We start from the raw sequence: 15,828 nt of genomic DNA on the forward strand, positions 1-15,828 counted from the left end.
AATGAAGATCAAGAGCCCACTGGGGACTGCCACCTCCAGTCACTTTGCACATCAGTCTGTGATGGATGTTCCCCGTGCTGACCACTGCCAGAAGCCAGCACCCAGATTGTCGCACACATCTCATCACAGAAGCCCACACATGCGGCCCCAGGAAGCCACTGCATGGCTCTCACCCTGGGTGGCAACTGAAAAGACAGACCTCGGTGTGGGCGGTCACTGCCCAGCGACCCAGGGAGTGGCCCAGCTCCGCCATGCCTGGGGACTGTGATCTTTGTGGAATGGCAGCCAGGAGGCCAGGATCAGCCTTTCTTCTCTCCATCCCTTCTCTTTCTATTTGTATGTCTCCTTTTTCCTCAGATCTCATCTCACTGGAGAATGCTATTCAGCTGAAGACTGTATTAATTCCAGCCACTTCACTGGAAATATCCAGAAGACTGATATGCTCCCAATGAGATCTGGTACCGCCCACCCCAGTGGCATGATGCCAGTGGTCCGTGACAACATGCCAGCAGCACTAGGCACTGTGTAGCCTCTCTCTTGACCCACTTGTCTTGACCCAGAGCACTCCACCTCCCATTGTTTCTAATCCTTCCAGCACAGGACCTCCTGCCTCGTCTTCCTGCTTATTCTCTTGTTGCAATCCATTTCAGTGTGAATGAGGGAGGTGAGGGGGTCCCATCGGTTCCACTCTTCCCAGCGCTTGTGCCCTAGGACATAGTATCTACTCAAGGAACAGCTCTGGGAAGACAAGCAGTCTAAGACTGCACCTCAAAGCTGAGGCTCGGTCCTGTTTCTCTTATTGTAGCTTCACTCTTGGACCAGAACTGGCCTCCCCACGTTCACCCTAGTTCACGGAGCAGGACTAGGCATGCAGCCTAAGGCTAAGTCCATACAGGCCAAGGGCAGTCTGAAAGCCGTCCCTCTCCAAGGTCTGGGTGAGAGCCAAGTGGCTAAAGGCCACAAGGGGCAGCCAGGCACAGAGCCCTAATGTCAAAGGTAATTGAGAGGTTTTGGATGAGAAATTCAAGGCTGAGACTTTCTGGAAAGAGCACCAAGGGGAGAAAGACAAAAACTCAGAGCTACACACATAGCATCCATGGAGCCCAAGGCTAGGGGAAATCATATCCCAACACTGTTCTCTGCACACTCAAAGGACAAGGAAGCTGACTTGTGGTTTTCCTTATCCCATAGCTCATGCCCAGTGATGGCTGCCATGTGCCATAATACTGTGGAAGAGTCTGCATTCCACAAACACGGACTCTCACAAGTCTGACATTCCCCACAGGGACCCCTGCTTCATCAGCATTAGATCTGATCAAGCCTGGGTCTCAGCTTGGTCTCTGTGGTCTAAGAGCAAATGGAAAGGAAAATCCACACATTTGGATGTTGGCTCCAAACCAACTAGCGTGGTCGCCTGCGCATGCAATGCACCTAGGCTTAGAACTGAAGAGTGAGAGACGAAAAATAACAGGATTGGTGACAGAAGAAAGTGGCTGGTCTCTGCATCACCTCTGCAACACTCACCCTCAGAAAAGGGCATCCGCCACCACCATGAGTGCAAATGCCCAGTGAGGAGGGGCTATGCTGGACTCTCCTGGAGGGTGGGTGGGGTGTGGATACATGTTTGATGGACAGGAAAGTGGCCGCTCCTGAGATGGGGGGGGGGGGGGGTGGTGGTGGTGGTGGTGAATTACTTTCCTAAGGCTGCTGCAACAAAGTGCCACAAACTGGGTGACTGAAAACAGAGATGCATTGACTCACTGTTCTGGAGGCCAGAAATCTCCAATCAAGGTGTCAGCAGGACCATGCTTCCCCTGACCTCTGTAGGGAAATGATTCTTTGCCTCTTCCTCAATGCTGATGGTCTACTGGAAATGGGAGACACCTGGCTCGTAGCTGCATAATTCCAATTTCTGTCTTTGTCAGCACACGGCTTTCCACCTGTGTGTCTCCATGTCTCTATTTTCATCTTGTAGGGATGTCAGGATTAGTGCCCCCCCCCACTCCAGGATAACCTCACCTTAACTAAGTACATCTGCAATGACCCTATTTCCCAAAAAAGGTCATTTTCTGAGGTACTGGATTCCAACATATTTATTTTGGAAGAACATAATAAAACCCACAACAGAGGTGTTGAATAAGACAGTGGGCCAGAGGTTCCATGACTGTCAAGATCCAGTGTCCTGGGGGCATGGCAGGAAGACGGCCGACCTTCAGGAGAAAGAGCTACATGGAGAGGCAGGACCCAGGACCCAGGCATCTCAGCCTCGGCAAAAATCTGATGCTCAAACTGGGCACGGAAGTCGTGACCCTGCCCACGCCGGGCCTCATGTGCTTGGACAAGATGGCCATTGAAGGCTGTGGACCAGCACACATTCCCTGCGGATACCGGCCAAAGTGGCTTGAGAGCACACAGCCCAGGGTAGGAGCCCCATGGGGACTGAAATCAAATCCTACAACTACCAGGCTCTGGCCTTGAAGTCAAGATTATTCTGATTTAGAAAAAAAAAAAAAAAGGGAATGTAAACCTAGTTCTTAAATCCAACTCATGTGGTGATTTTAAACTTATAGTAAGTTCTCAAATTTATAGACTATAAACATAATCACACTCTTATTTCCATGCGTCACCCAAGGACCGACCCTCAGGATACAGAAAACATGAGTGAACATGGCAAACAGGGTCAGAAATGGACAGAAAGAGGCCAAATGTAGGTGTCAGCAGGGAATAATGATGAACCTGGAGAAACCAGTGTTGGTCCAGATCCCCTCCCCGCTCTAAATCCTTGCAGAAAAGAATATTAATAAAATGTAACTCCAAATCCGATCCCGGAGCAGTAACAGAACACCCGTGCCAAACTTCACAGCCGTGGGAAGGACGTATGTAGCTGAGCAATCTGTGGACAGCATTTCTCGGCTGAAATTCTTGAAAGCTCATCGTGCTCAGGCCAAAATGCTCTGGAAATCAAGTCCCGTGGAAAATGCAAACGTTATGAATTGCACATGTGGCCACAAAGCCAGCCCTGCCGCTCTGAGTGAAAAGATTTGCACAGAAATCTGTCCCCACGCTGAAGACCACCAGGGCTGAGGTAGAGCATACCAGGGGTCCCAGAGAGGATAGGAGACTCACTCAGCCTTTGGGATTTTCTTGGCAAACTCCAGAAACTACAAGCAGAGGTCTGTACTGGAGTCAGACGTGATAGACAGAGGGGCCACTTTCCTTTGCCTGAGGGGGCGTCCCTAGAGAAGCAGCACCCGAAGGGCCAAGTGAGGGGCAAAGTGAATCCTTCTCCAGCTACTTACCCTCTTTGTTCCTCCCTTTCCTTAACTGTGAGTCGAGGATCACACAGAACTTGCCTCATGGGGTGGCTGGGAGGGTGCTAGGGATTCATATACATGAAGCTCTAAGAAAGCGCCTGACCCTTCAGAACAGCCAACATAAACCCTCACCTGCAGCGAGCACTCCAGCAAAGCTGAAGTTTCAAATCTCTCCCTGAAGTTGCTTCTCTTCCAGCACCCCTCCTAAATTTTCATTTTTACTTTATAGATCTCAGATTGCCTTCCCACTTTGTCTCCCAACAACCTCTTCCCAATCTGGAGAGCTTCCCGCTCCCTGTCATAGGATCTAAGGACAGGAAAGGCCCTCCTCAGTCCCTCAGCTTCCGCCCCTGCCCCAAGGCAGAGCTCTGTTCACACCGACTCCGACAGATGGTTGTCGTTTCCAGACAGGAAATATTTATCGAGCATCCACTCTGGGCCAAGCCTTGTGTTCAGAGCTGCTAGGAATACGCACAGGAGTGGGGTGGGCTGAGCTCCCACAGTCTGTGTCGGGGAACTGGAAATCAGGACTGAATGCTGCAGTCTTGAGGCAGAATTTCTTCTTCTCAGGGAAACCTCCATTGTTGCTCCCGTGGCCTTCAACTGATTGGATGAGGCCCACTGTTATTAAGGGCAATCTCTTTTACTTAAAGTCAACTGATTATAGATGCTAACCACATCCAGATCAGTGTGTAATTAAATAACTGGCTACCGTAGCATCACCAAGTTGACATATAAAATTAACCATCACACACAGGTTCATTTGTCCTTGCTTTCTCCACTTCAGGTCCAGCTTTCTCCCTGCCCACCAGTTCTGTGACCTACAGCAACCTCAGGCCCAACATGCGATGCAGGGAAGATAGCTTTCCGCTGACGTACTCATCAGCTCCCACACTGGCATTCACTCTTCATCCCTAAAACAATTCCATTTCACTCATAACAGTGGGACTTTATACCCTGCCTTCCCCTCGGATTTATTCAGTTTATGTGCTCATGGGTCCCATCTGGACAGAAGTAGCATACCTTGGAACTGTCCCCAGAGTTACCCAGGAGGATGTCACAGAGACTGCTCACATATAGATGCCTTGCTAGCAGCATTTCCGCTACTCCAGATGCTTCCAGAGAAGATGCCAGAAGAAGATGCTGGCCACTCGGTGCTTCTGGCTGCAGCACACTTACAGGAAGTGGCAGCTCAAGACCGACCTCTGCAGGGGCTGAGTGCTGGAGAGAGTGTACCTTCCAAGAGCTTGGCACGTGAGATACACTAAAACCGGGAAGAGGAGGTCTCTTCCTTCTTCACGTCCCCTCAGGGCTCTGTCCTGGTCAGATGTAACAATGTGCCAGCTGGCAAAGAAGAACCAATTGTGCAAAGCCCATGCCCACCCTCCATTCTGACAGAGCCCGAGAAGAGGGGTAGATTTGGAGCTGAGAAGCAATAAATTGAATGAACTAGCACAGTCCACTCCTTCGGCTGCTCAGTTTCCACCTGGGCACTTCTACACACACTTGAACTTCTATGTAACAATGAAATAATGCTGTCTTCTTTCCATCTAATATGATACAGCTGTCTTCCTTCCAAGTGAGGAGTTTTTCACACTACCCCAAAAGGAAGAGACCCGCAGTCCTAATGGCCAGTGGCTCTAGCACCATAGCTATATTTACTCCTCAAATCCATCACCGACCCAATGAATAATCTGTCACCTAAAGACTACACTGTAAAGTTAACCTTCAACACCTTGTATAGAAAATACAAATGGAAAGAGAAGAAATTAGTTAGCATATACAAATACACACACACACACACACACACACACACACACACACACACACAATAGACAAGTGAAAATATGCAAAGCTAATAAGAGTTCTATAGAGTATAACTGGTCTTGAGGCCAGAATTGCCCTCTATGGCTTTCTTCCTCCACCAACCATTCTGTGCTTCTCCCACTCTCACTCAGGACCTCAGCTGCCTGGGTGTTTTACTTGGCGGAGGGTCTCAACCCTCAATTCCTGAAGAGTCCTTAGACACCTTGCCTGTTTTTAGTTGCTGAGGTTTTCCATTAACCTCTGCCACTGGGCATGGCAATACAGCAAGGAGCCCCAGAGAATCCCTTGGGTTCCAGAAATACTCTTCCTTTCTTCCATTGTGCAGCTGCAGCCCAATTATCCTGGGTAATCAGGATCAATCACTCTGGCCAGAAGGCCAACTCCCTTTTGTTGATTCGGTGGCATAAGGAGCCCAGACCAGCAAGGTCTTATCTTTCCACTTCATGGAATCACATCTGTAGCCCATGTGAAGCATTCTCCACTTGGGGACTAAAACCTACAAACCAGCAGAGCTCATGGACACCTGAACAGGAAGCAAAAATTCTGGGTGTGGATCACTGGGCATAAGAGTGAGACATGCAACTCCCATTTCTACCCTTTGATTCCTGGCCCCATGTATTCTGACTGTTGCGGAGACAGCACCATATTGTGGTTTGTGACTCAAAGCATATACTACATCATGTAAGACAGAACCCCATACTTTCAGGATGTTGTTTTGCAAAAGGCACTACAACGGAGTCTCAGGTAAGTCACTGCACCTTCTAATGAACCCAGCCACATCCAGTTAATGTGGTTAAGACCCCTTCATTCCATGGAATGGGCATCAGCCCACAGCTACACTTCTTTGCTAAGAAATGGGCTGCTGTTCAGAAGCAATGCTATGGATGGGGTGTCTGGGTGGCTCAGTGGGTTGAGCATCTGACTGGCTCAGGTCATGATCTCAACATTTCGTGGGTTCCAGCCCCGCGTCGGGCTTTGTGCTGACAGCATGGAGTCTGGAGCCTGCTTCCAGCTCTGTGTCTCCCCCTCTCTCTCTGCCCCTCCCCTGTCATGCTCACTCTCTCCCTCTCTCTCTCTCTCTCTCAAAACCAAATAAACATTTAAAAAAATTAAAAAGAAAAAAAAAGAAGCAATGTTATGGAGAATGCCATGGTGGTAGATAAGGCATTCTGTGAATCATGGATGGTGGTGCTACAGACACACTATGTGCAAATCCATACGTAGAATATATGTCTATTCCAATGATGACAAATATCTGCCTCCTTCATGACAAAAGAAGTCCAATGTAATCAACATGCCACTAGGTGGCTGCATGGTTACCCCAGGGAATGATGTTATATCAAGGGCTCAGTCTTGGTTTCTGCTGTAGGCTCACTAGGCACCTAACAACAGTATAAGCACCTGTACTGCTAAGCCCCTGAATAGCCTCCATGCCTGCCACCATGGCTCCTTTCTTCATGGGCCCACTGAGCGAGCCCTGGAGTGGCTGGGTAAAGAGGTTGACTGATGTCTACAGACTATATAATTTCGTTCACCTGCTGATTAACCTTCTTCTCTACAGCAGAAACCCTTTGTGCCTATTCTTAGGGAGGTCCATCCAATACCTCTTTCCCCAGACTTTCTTGTCAGTAATCTTCCAATCATGTTCCTTCCAAGTTCCTGACTATCCAGCCAAACACCGTTAGTAAGTGCCTATAAATCTATGTAGATCCATACTTCTAGCCATCTCTCAATTCACACTAGTGGACAACCAAGTGTATTGTTCAACGTTCTGCCATAGGACATGGATAACTCACAGCAATGCAAATGGAAAAAAAAATCAACATAAAGAATTATTAATAGAATATTGGATTAGATTAATAGGAGATTAATGGGGACCTGGGTAATAAGCGTTAAAAAGAAGTCTAAAGAATCCAAGAATATTAGGTATATAGGAGCAGCCTCTACCCGTAGAATGGAGATAGTGTCCTAGTGACCAAGGGAGAGCCTCCTGCCTGATCAAGGACTGGGATTCAGACCTCAGAGAGGGCAGAGCCATGGCGCACTGGAGGTCACAAAAGCCAGTAGATGCCCTACCACTGGGACTTGCCAGGAATTTGCCCCCTGGGATGTTAGGAGAAGGTGTCCACAGGGAAGTGCCATAGTCCAGAATTCTCCATAAAGCCACCTGAGAGAGTGCTGAAGGAGGCCATCCACAAGGAGATTCCCTGGCTGGTGTCTTTCCACTGGGAAACTTCCAGAGAAGGTGCTGGGAGAAGCTGCTAGCCACTGGGTACTGCAGGAGATCAAGACACCACATCTGCAGGAGCCAGACACTAGAGAAAGGTGTCCCCTAAAGGAGCCTGACACAGCAGAAACCATATGCTCTCAGGACCTGAGCACTAGACAAAGCATGATTGGCAGGAGTCTGGTGAATGAGGCTCATGGAAACCAGAAAGAGGAAACTCCTTTCTCCAGTATCCCTCAATGTCCTCTCTTGACAAGGCTTAGAATCATGTCAGCTGGCATGGAAAAATATTTACAAAGCCCATCTCCATTACCACAGAGCAGGCAGATACAATGACTTTGGAGCTGAATGGCAATAAACTGAAAACCGGCATGGGGTTGGGGAACACTAGGAGATGGGCTCAGAGAGGATGGTAGGAAGCAGACGAACACATGCAGGGCATTTTCTATGCATAATCTGAGCAATAAAACTCTTCATCAGGAGACAGGGCCAGAGTAATCAGGAAAGACTGCCAGCAGGAGAAAGACTGTGACCTTCCACCACCCCAACAAGATCATCAGCTCAACCCATGGGTAGGGGCTGCCTGAGTGTTTTCAGTTCTGTTAAAGTCTAAGCAAACCACGCTTATAAAGCAACTTCTGTGAGTCTGACATTGACCTGGCAGTCTTGTCTCATTTCCCCAGGACCTGGCCAAGGCCAGGCTAACAGTAGGTGCTTAATAATCAGTGACTTTGAGAGTTTTCCAGCTCCACTCCAGCAGCACGTAACCCCACTTTACTTCAGGGTCATCATTTGCAGACACAGCAGTCTCCCTATGATCCCAGTTAGTTCCTGAGAAGTCACTTTCTGTCTGGAAGGCTCCTTCTTCCCCATGTGAAGGAAGTATCACCCTCAATTGCTCTCCTGCAGCTCTGACCTCCTGGGTGCTGGGCAAAGTCCCTCCATCCTATAACTGAGAGAGTTTGGAGTATGGTGATGGAAAGAGGAGAGGGGAAGAGCGGTCCTTGAGATATCTTGGTGCTGGACACAATTTTGGTCTCTTCAACCTTTGCCCTTTGTAAGTCAGGCTTTAAGAAAGAGAAGTGAAGGGGCGCCTGGGTGGCTCAGTCGGTTGAGCGTCCGGCTTCAGCTCAGGTCATGATCTCACAGTTTGTGAGTTCGAGCCCCGCCTTGGGCTCTGCGCTGACACCTCAGAGCCTGGAGCCTGCTTCGCATTCTGTGTCTCCCTCTCTCTCTGCTCCTCCCCCGCTCATGCTCTGTCTCTCTCTGTCTCTCTCTCTCTCTCTCTCTCAAAAAAAATAAATAAACATTAAAAAAAAAAAAGAAAGAAAGAGAAGTGAAGAAGCAAACAGCCCTCTGGGATCCCAAGGACTTTGTGTTAAGGAAGACTGGTCACTGCACTCTTGATCTTGTATTGTCTCCAAGTTGTGGCCTTGATTTCATAAGTATCTATGTTCAGGGCTCCCTAAGTGAAAAATATCTCGGACAATGAACATTCCCAGAGAGATCCACAGTCTTCTCCAAGGCTTTTGAGATCTTGGATGAACTGCTCATATATGCTCTCCCCCCGCTCACCGCCCTCTGCTGCTCTGGCTCACCCATAACCTCCCCCAAACAAGTCAGATCCAACATGCACTAAGTCCGTGCCTAGATGGCCATTATCCTTCTCACCTTGGCTTCAAGAGGGTGTCTAGGGCACTACCCCTAGGGGTCACATAGGAGAACAGAGCCCGACCCCTGGAAGAAGCAGAGCGGCTAGGGCAGCAGCTGCTGATGGTCTAATGAGCTTCTCCAAGTCTAATGAGCAAAGGAATCACCCTGGGATCTTGTTGAAATGCAGATCCTGATTCAGAAGGTTTAGGGAAGGCCCAGGCGATCTGTACTTCCTACAACTTCAAGAGATGCCAGAGGGGCACCTGGGTGACTCAGTTGATTAAGCGTCCGGCTTCGACTCAGGTCACGATCTCGTGGCCCATGAGTTCGAGCCCGGCGTCGGGCTCTGGGCTGATGGCTCGGAGCCTGGAGCCTGCTTCCAATTCTGTGTCTCCCTCTCTTTCTGCCCCTCCCTGTTCATGCTCTGTCTCTCTCTGTCTCAAAAATAAATAAATGTTAAAAAAAATTTTTTTTAAAAAAAAGAGATGCCAGAGCTGCCAACCCATGGACTATACTTTGAGTAGCAAGGGTCTAGACTATGTGGCCTAGAGAACCACGTGGACACAGGAACCCACCAATCCAAAGGCTACAGGCTCTGACAAGTTTTAGGAAGTCAGACAAAGCTTCCCAGAGTTGCTGACACTGGACTGGGTCTCAAGGACCAGGAGGTTTTTCAGGGAAGGAGGTGTCTATGCAGGGGTGCACCCAACAGTCTGCAGAGGAGGCAGCACCCTCACTTCCTCCTGCCACAACTATCATATCACTCTCTCCTGTCCTGCGTGACCCATCCATGCGTTTTTCCTGCTCAGCACGCCCAACTTCCCGGAGTTGGGTCAAGTACATGCTGTGTGCCAAGGTCAAGTTCCTCTTCCCACTCTGGTTCCTTCTCTGACCGAGGAGGAGAGGAGGAGGGCACTTTAGGAGGAACTCCTGCCTACTCTCTCCTCAAGCAATTATGTGCCAGCAGAAACAATGGGACTGCAGGAAACATAAACAGGCCTATGTTGGGGAACTGTGAATAATCACAAGAAAAGGACAAAAGAAAAGGCCCCTGAGATGACTGGCGAGGGAAGTGGATGGAGGGGGGAAAGCCTCCATTAATTCACTCTTATTGAATGAGCCCCCGTGGAGCCGTGATTTTCAGCTTCTGAGTCAGGCGTCTGGCATTTAAACTGCGTGGATATTCCACTTAGTCCTGTGGGCAAAGCTCGTCCACTCCCAAGATGCTGATGGGCACACATGAACGGTCCTCTTTCCGTCCTGCTCCAAAGCCACCCTCTCCTCAGGACCACAGCCAAGCTAATCCGACACATCCATCTTTGAGGCCTCCACCCCCCTCATTCAAACCTTTGTCAGCTCAGCCCTTTCTGGCTTGAGAGCCTTCCCCTCGGGATGCTCTGCCCTCTTCCCTTAGGACACTGGCTCCTGCCAAGGCTTCAAGTCTCAGAGTAAAGTCACCTCCACAGAGAGGGCCCACTCTTTGTCTTCTACTTGTCACTGCCTCCTCATCTGGGGTTCACTTGCTGATGCTGTTTTTGTTCTGCCAGGATCCAGCGACCGTCAAGTCAGGTACCTTCTAGACATTCAAGAGACCTCACTGATGGGAAAAATAAAGCCCTTAGTCTCACATCCCCCTCATGACAGGTTCCCCGGCTAAGTGACACCACATTGAGCATGTACAGGATTTCTGTCTAAATCAGTTTGTTGGTCACAGACCTCCTTCTCTGTCCCAAAGCAATCTCATCCCAGAAACTCAAGGGCCCCCCACTTAGTGGCTCCTGCAGATGCACATCCCAAAGTGAGGGACAGTCACAGGCCAGGGTTTGGCCCCCATTGCCTCCGCTCCATTTTCCCATAAAGCGGTTAGCTGGGGACCTTATTCCTAGTTGTTTGGCTCCGACCAGAATTCAAAGCTGGGAGTGTATGCGACAGGGAGTGTGTAGGACCCTCTGGAAAGGGAAGCTGGAAGGTCAGGGATGGAGGCTTCAAGCCCTTGTTTCTGGGAGACACTTGAAACAGTGTTACCATAAGCAGCAGAGAAAGAGGGGTCCCAGGCTCTCTGTATGCGCCAGCTCTGAGCAGTTCTGAGAAGGACACCAGTGTCACAGCCCCGGAAGACCAGCTCGCCATCCCCTGGCCCTTTTCTGCCTCCCCTTGCTTTACTGTCCTCATCCACAGGCATCAGCAAGCAGAAAGGGCCTAAGGACTGTTTACATTCTTGCCATTTTGGCTTGTGTTTAGACTTACTAAAAAACACATCTTAAACATTTACAAGCAATCATAGGCCCTCGTGGATTTCAAATAAACTTTCCTATAAACCAGTCAACTTCAGAGTATCTATCCCCCCCCCCCAAGAATCATAAACCCGCAGAGCTGGTAAGCCCTTAAAGATCCCAGTGTCCTTGTTTTTTGGAGAAATGAGGGCCCGGGATGGAAAGGGACCTGCCCAAGCTCACAGGGTGCTATGCAGGGCTGGAACAGAGGGCTCCAGCTTCCAGAGCCCAGCATTTCCATTTCATGTGTGAAAAATCTGAGCCCATCAGCACATTGCCTCTGTAGGCATGTGGTTCTAGTTTTTAAGAGAACAAACTGATTTGAGGTTTCAAAATATTAAGCACTTAGGGTTTGGAGAAGGAATGTGTGTTAAGTGCACATTCTTGGTTGTGAGCCATCCCCCAGCGCCGGGCAGGCTGGCTGCCTGATGTGAGGGCCCTGAGACTCAGCGTGTCTGGGCATCTGCTGCACAGCTCCATAGCACAGGCCCCAAAACTGCTCACACTGCAGCCTGCTGCCACATCAAAGTGCCAGGCCTGAGAGGCAGCCCTCAGAGCAAGTCATGAAAGAGGTTGACAGGGACCTGTCCTCTCAGTGCAAGGCTAGGGCTAAGGGTCTTCATCTTAAACTCTCGGGGCACCTGGGTGGCTCAGTCGGTTAAGCATCCAACTTCGGTTCAGGTTATGATCTCACAGTTCATGGGTTCAAGCCCCGCGTCAGGCTCTGTGTTGGAAGCTCGGAGCCTGGTACCTGCTTTGGGTTCTGTGTCTCCTTCTCTCTCTCTGCCCCTCCCCCGTTCATGCTCTGTCACTCTCTTCCAAGAAAAAACATTAAAACACACACACACACACACACACACACACACACACACACACACACACACAAACCTCTCCCCCAGGTTCTGCACTAGTAAGGGGACTACAGACTGAGGAATGGAGATCCCTGCTGAGGTGGCTCATCTCAAGCTGGTAAACATCTCTTAGAGCCCTCAGAAGCCTCCCCAGGGCCTAAAGCCAGAAAGGAAGGGTCTAGCTTGAGTCCAGAAGACGCCATGCAGGCCCTAAGCCCTCTGGGTCACCACCTTTCTCTCTCCACAACCACAGGCCATGACAGGAAACTGAACAAAGCTCTTTCTAAACCTCTACAGTGGGACTTCCTAGCAAGGCTCTGAGGGCCAAGGCCTATGCTCCAAGGAGTCAGGTTGCAGTAAGAATTGTGGCCTGGGGGCTCCAACATAGGGCCCATTCTGTAGAGTATACTGGACCCTGCGCTGGCTTGGGATGGGAGGGAGGACCCAGGCTGGCTGGGAAGCCTCTGCTGGCTTGGGATCCTTGGGAAGCCAGAAGGTGACCCCTTCCCAGCCATAGACCTAATGCAAAGACTTTGTGGCCTCTTCCCCTGTCCCTATGCCCAAAGCTCAGAAGACTCCTTTTCCAAATGCCCTAAGCCCCATCCTCCATCAAGTTGGGAGGCCAAGCCTTGCTTGAACAATGAGGACTGCCACCTTGAGCCTTAACTGTCTCCCCAGAGCACAGAGATTTTAGGCAAGATGTTTTCAGAGCAAAGAAACTGATTGCATAATCCAGACTTCAGTTGTGTTTGGCCATGTGCATGACTGTGCTGTATTTGAGACGAGAAAGGACACTACTGCTAATTTCAGGGGCCTATAGACCAACAAGAGATGCCTAATAAAAGTTAAGTCCAGGGGCACCTAGGTGGCTCACTTGGTTAAGCATCCAACTCATGATTTCGGCTCAGGTCACGATCTCAGTCATGAGATAGAGCCCTGTGTCAGGCTCCGCACTGAGCATGGAGGCTGCTTTGGATTCTCTCTCTCCCACTCTCTCTGCCCCTCCCCCACTTGTATGTGAGCCCCGCCTCCTCAAATAAACATTAGTTTTAAAAAAGCAAGTCTAAATGCAATGTAGTTCCCTGGATTTGATTGGAAACCAAAAAGGGACACTGGTAGAAAAACTGGCAAATCTAAATAAAATCTTGAGTTTAGTTCATAGTAATATACCAAAGTTGGTTTCTTCCTCTTGACAAATGTACCACCACTATAGAAGATGCTTATGGAGGAAACTGTTATAGGTGCGGGGTAACAGGGTATAAAAGGGTAAGGAGTGTATGAGAACACTAGACTATCTTTGCAACTTCTCTGTAAATCTAAAATTATTCCAAAATAAAACATTTATATGAAAGAGTAACCAGCGGGGTACCTGGGTGGCTTAGTCAATTAAGCATCCAACTTTGGCTTAATGGTAATGATGATCTCACAGTTGTGAGTTCGAGCCCCACGTCGGGCTCTGTGCTGAGAGCAGGTACAGATCCTGTGTCTCCCAGTCTCTCTGCCCCTCCCCCACTCACACTCTGTCTCTCTCAAAATAAAAGTTAAAAAAAACTAATAAAAAATCATAAAAATAAAAAAAAAAGTAACCACTGATTGTGCAATCACTACGTTGTCATTCACAGGACTGAGTACTTCCTATGCATTATCTCATTCAACCTTCCCAAAAACTTTTTGGAGGCTGCAATTATAGTCTCCATTTACAGTCAAGGAGACTGAGGCCTGCGCGGCAGACATCCTGATCTAGGTAGGCAGCAGGCGGGAGCTCAGAGGTCACTGCCGCTTGGAGGAGCAGAGACAAGCCACATGTACAGTCCTATGTATGGAAGGACTCTTGGATTAACTCATTAAATGGAAATCCAAGTCCAAGTAAAAACGTGAGAGACTTTTGCCATAACGCCTCCGAGACACTTGTGGGACTTCCGAACTCCCTCCAGAACCCACCCGAGAGAAGTGCTCCTCCCCACCCAGTGTCAGCACTGAGAGCCGCCATCCCTCCTTGCAACATGCAACTCCTTCCAGCGGGAAATTAAATTCCTTCCAACTCCCTCCTCAAGAGCCTTGGAACATAGTCCTCAGAAACTTACCAAGGGAAAATTCTTTCTTCCTTCTAAGATTTTTTTTTTTAAAGACTCAAAACACTTCCTAGGGCTCTTTTTCACACAAACAGAAATCATGTAGCTATTCCCTAGTCCCTGGTTAAAGCACGAGGCCCTCCTTCCACCTGCTGTCTGACCATGCCCATAGTACGCCCGACGGCCTTGCCCTTCTTGCCCCTCCTCAGCCCTGCACTTCAATACCAGGAACTGCTAAGTCAGGAGGAGGTGTAGCTCTCTCCCCAGCTAGTCTGTTAGCAGGGGGCAGATTCTCATCTCTGGGTTTTCTCTTTTAAGCCTCTGTGCTCTACTAAGTGCTGGAAAATACATCAAGGATGAGCTGGGTGAAGAACAGACCAACCCATGGAGCGTGTTTACGTGTGGGGCTCAATGGTCTCTGCTCTGCTCTCAATTTCAACCATGAGCAAATGAACCAGGCCAGCCTGTCTTTCCTGAAAACATTTCTCTAAGAAGAGCTATGACCCGAGACAGACCCGGCAGAACTCGGGGAACTCGGGGCAACCATGTCATGGCAACTCAGCTTGAACTGGAACTCAATGTATGTGTCAGGTTGCTGAGTTGCTCTTCGTGGCTGAATCAATCTCGTGAGGAAAAGTTCCCCATTTCATCCTCAAGGTTTTAACCACTTCCTGGTGGTGACTCCAGTGAGCAAGGCCACAGCTGAGATGATGGTCATTTGGGGGTATTTCAGGCTCAGTGAATAATTATGTGAACAAAATAACACAAAGCAGTTGCCAACAGCTATTAGCCCCGTGAAAAATAACAATGGAAAACTCGGCTGACTGGCTATCAAAGGGCCCTTATGGAAGGGAAGAAACCAGCTGTGGTTTAACATCTGTAAACTCAAAACACAACGTGAAAGAAGCATACAACCAAAGGGAAAACTGTCCACAAGTCCTTACCCTCGGAATTATATCAAGGCTCCCGTACACCACTTGATTGGCCAAGAGCTGGTCCCATTCCAAACTAGTGTGCACCTGAGCAGTGCAGAGGAGGCCTTGCTGGGACTTTGGCTGCCTTTGAATGGTGACAGAACAAGAGACAGGAGACTTATTCCCATTGCCCCCGATACAAGTTACTCCCCCCTGCAGAGACTGCACTCTGGTGAGTGAATACTTTCCCCTATGGGTATTCCAGCCCTGTCAACAGTGATGGCAAGGGAAGGCCCCCGGGGAGGCCACCTCCCCGCAGGTGAAATCAGCACTAGGTGACAACCTCATCATCAATTCACACCTGCAAAGGTGGCCTCCCAGGCGTGAGGATGAGCAGGAAAACAATCTCCGGAAAACCCCTCAAGAGTTGTGCAAAGAGCATGGCTTTCAAATCAGAGACCTGGGTCTGACTCAGAGTCCCATTAGCCATTAGCTGGGTGGCCTTGAGGTGGTGACTTAAACTCTCTGAGCTTTTGTTTCCTCATCTGCATTGCAGGGCAAGGTAAATCCTAGAGATAATGAATAAAAAGCATTCAGTATGGTGGCTGCTATGCTTATATACAGAATGCTGACTTTTTCATGAATGTTAGCAGGTGACACTGTCCCTGGGAGGCTATCCACCTGTATACCTGGAGTT

At 49.2% G+C, this 15,828-nt stretch overlaps 1 protein-coding gene across 1 annotated transcript in view; it reads right to left on the reverse strand.

The window, feature by feature from the left end:
• The window catches only part of SLC25A48 (solute carrier family 25 member 48), a 169,501-nt gene that overhangs the window by 130,577 nt on the left and 23,096 nt on the right, over window positions 1-15,828 (reverse strand). The gene's annotated exons all lie outside the window — the stretch shown is intronic.

The sequence above is a fragment of the Neofelis nebulosa genome, chromosome 1 (genome assembly GCF_028018385.1).
Source record: "Neofelis nebulosa isolate mNeoNeb1 chromosome 1, mNeoNeb1.pri, whole genome shotgun sequence".
NCBI lineage: Eukaryota > Metazoa > Chordata > Mammalia > Carnivora > Felidae > Neofelis > Neofelis nebulosa.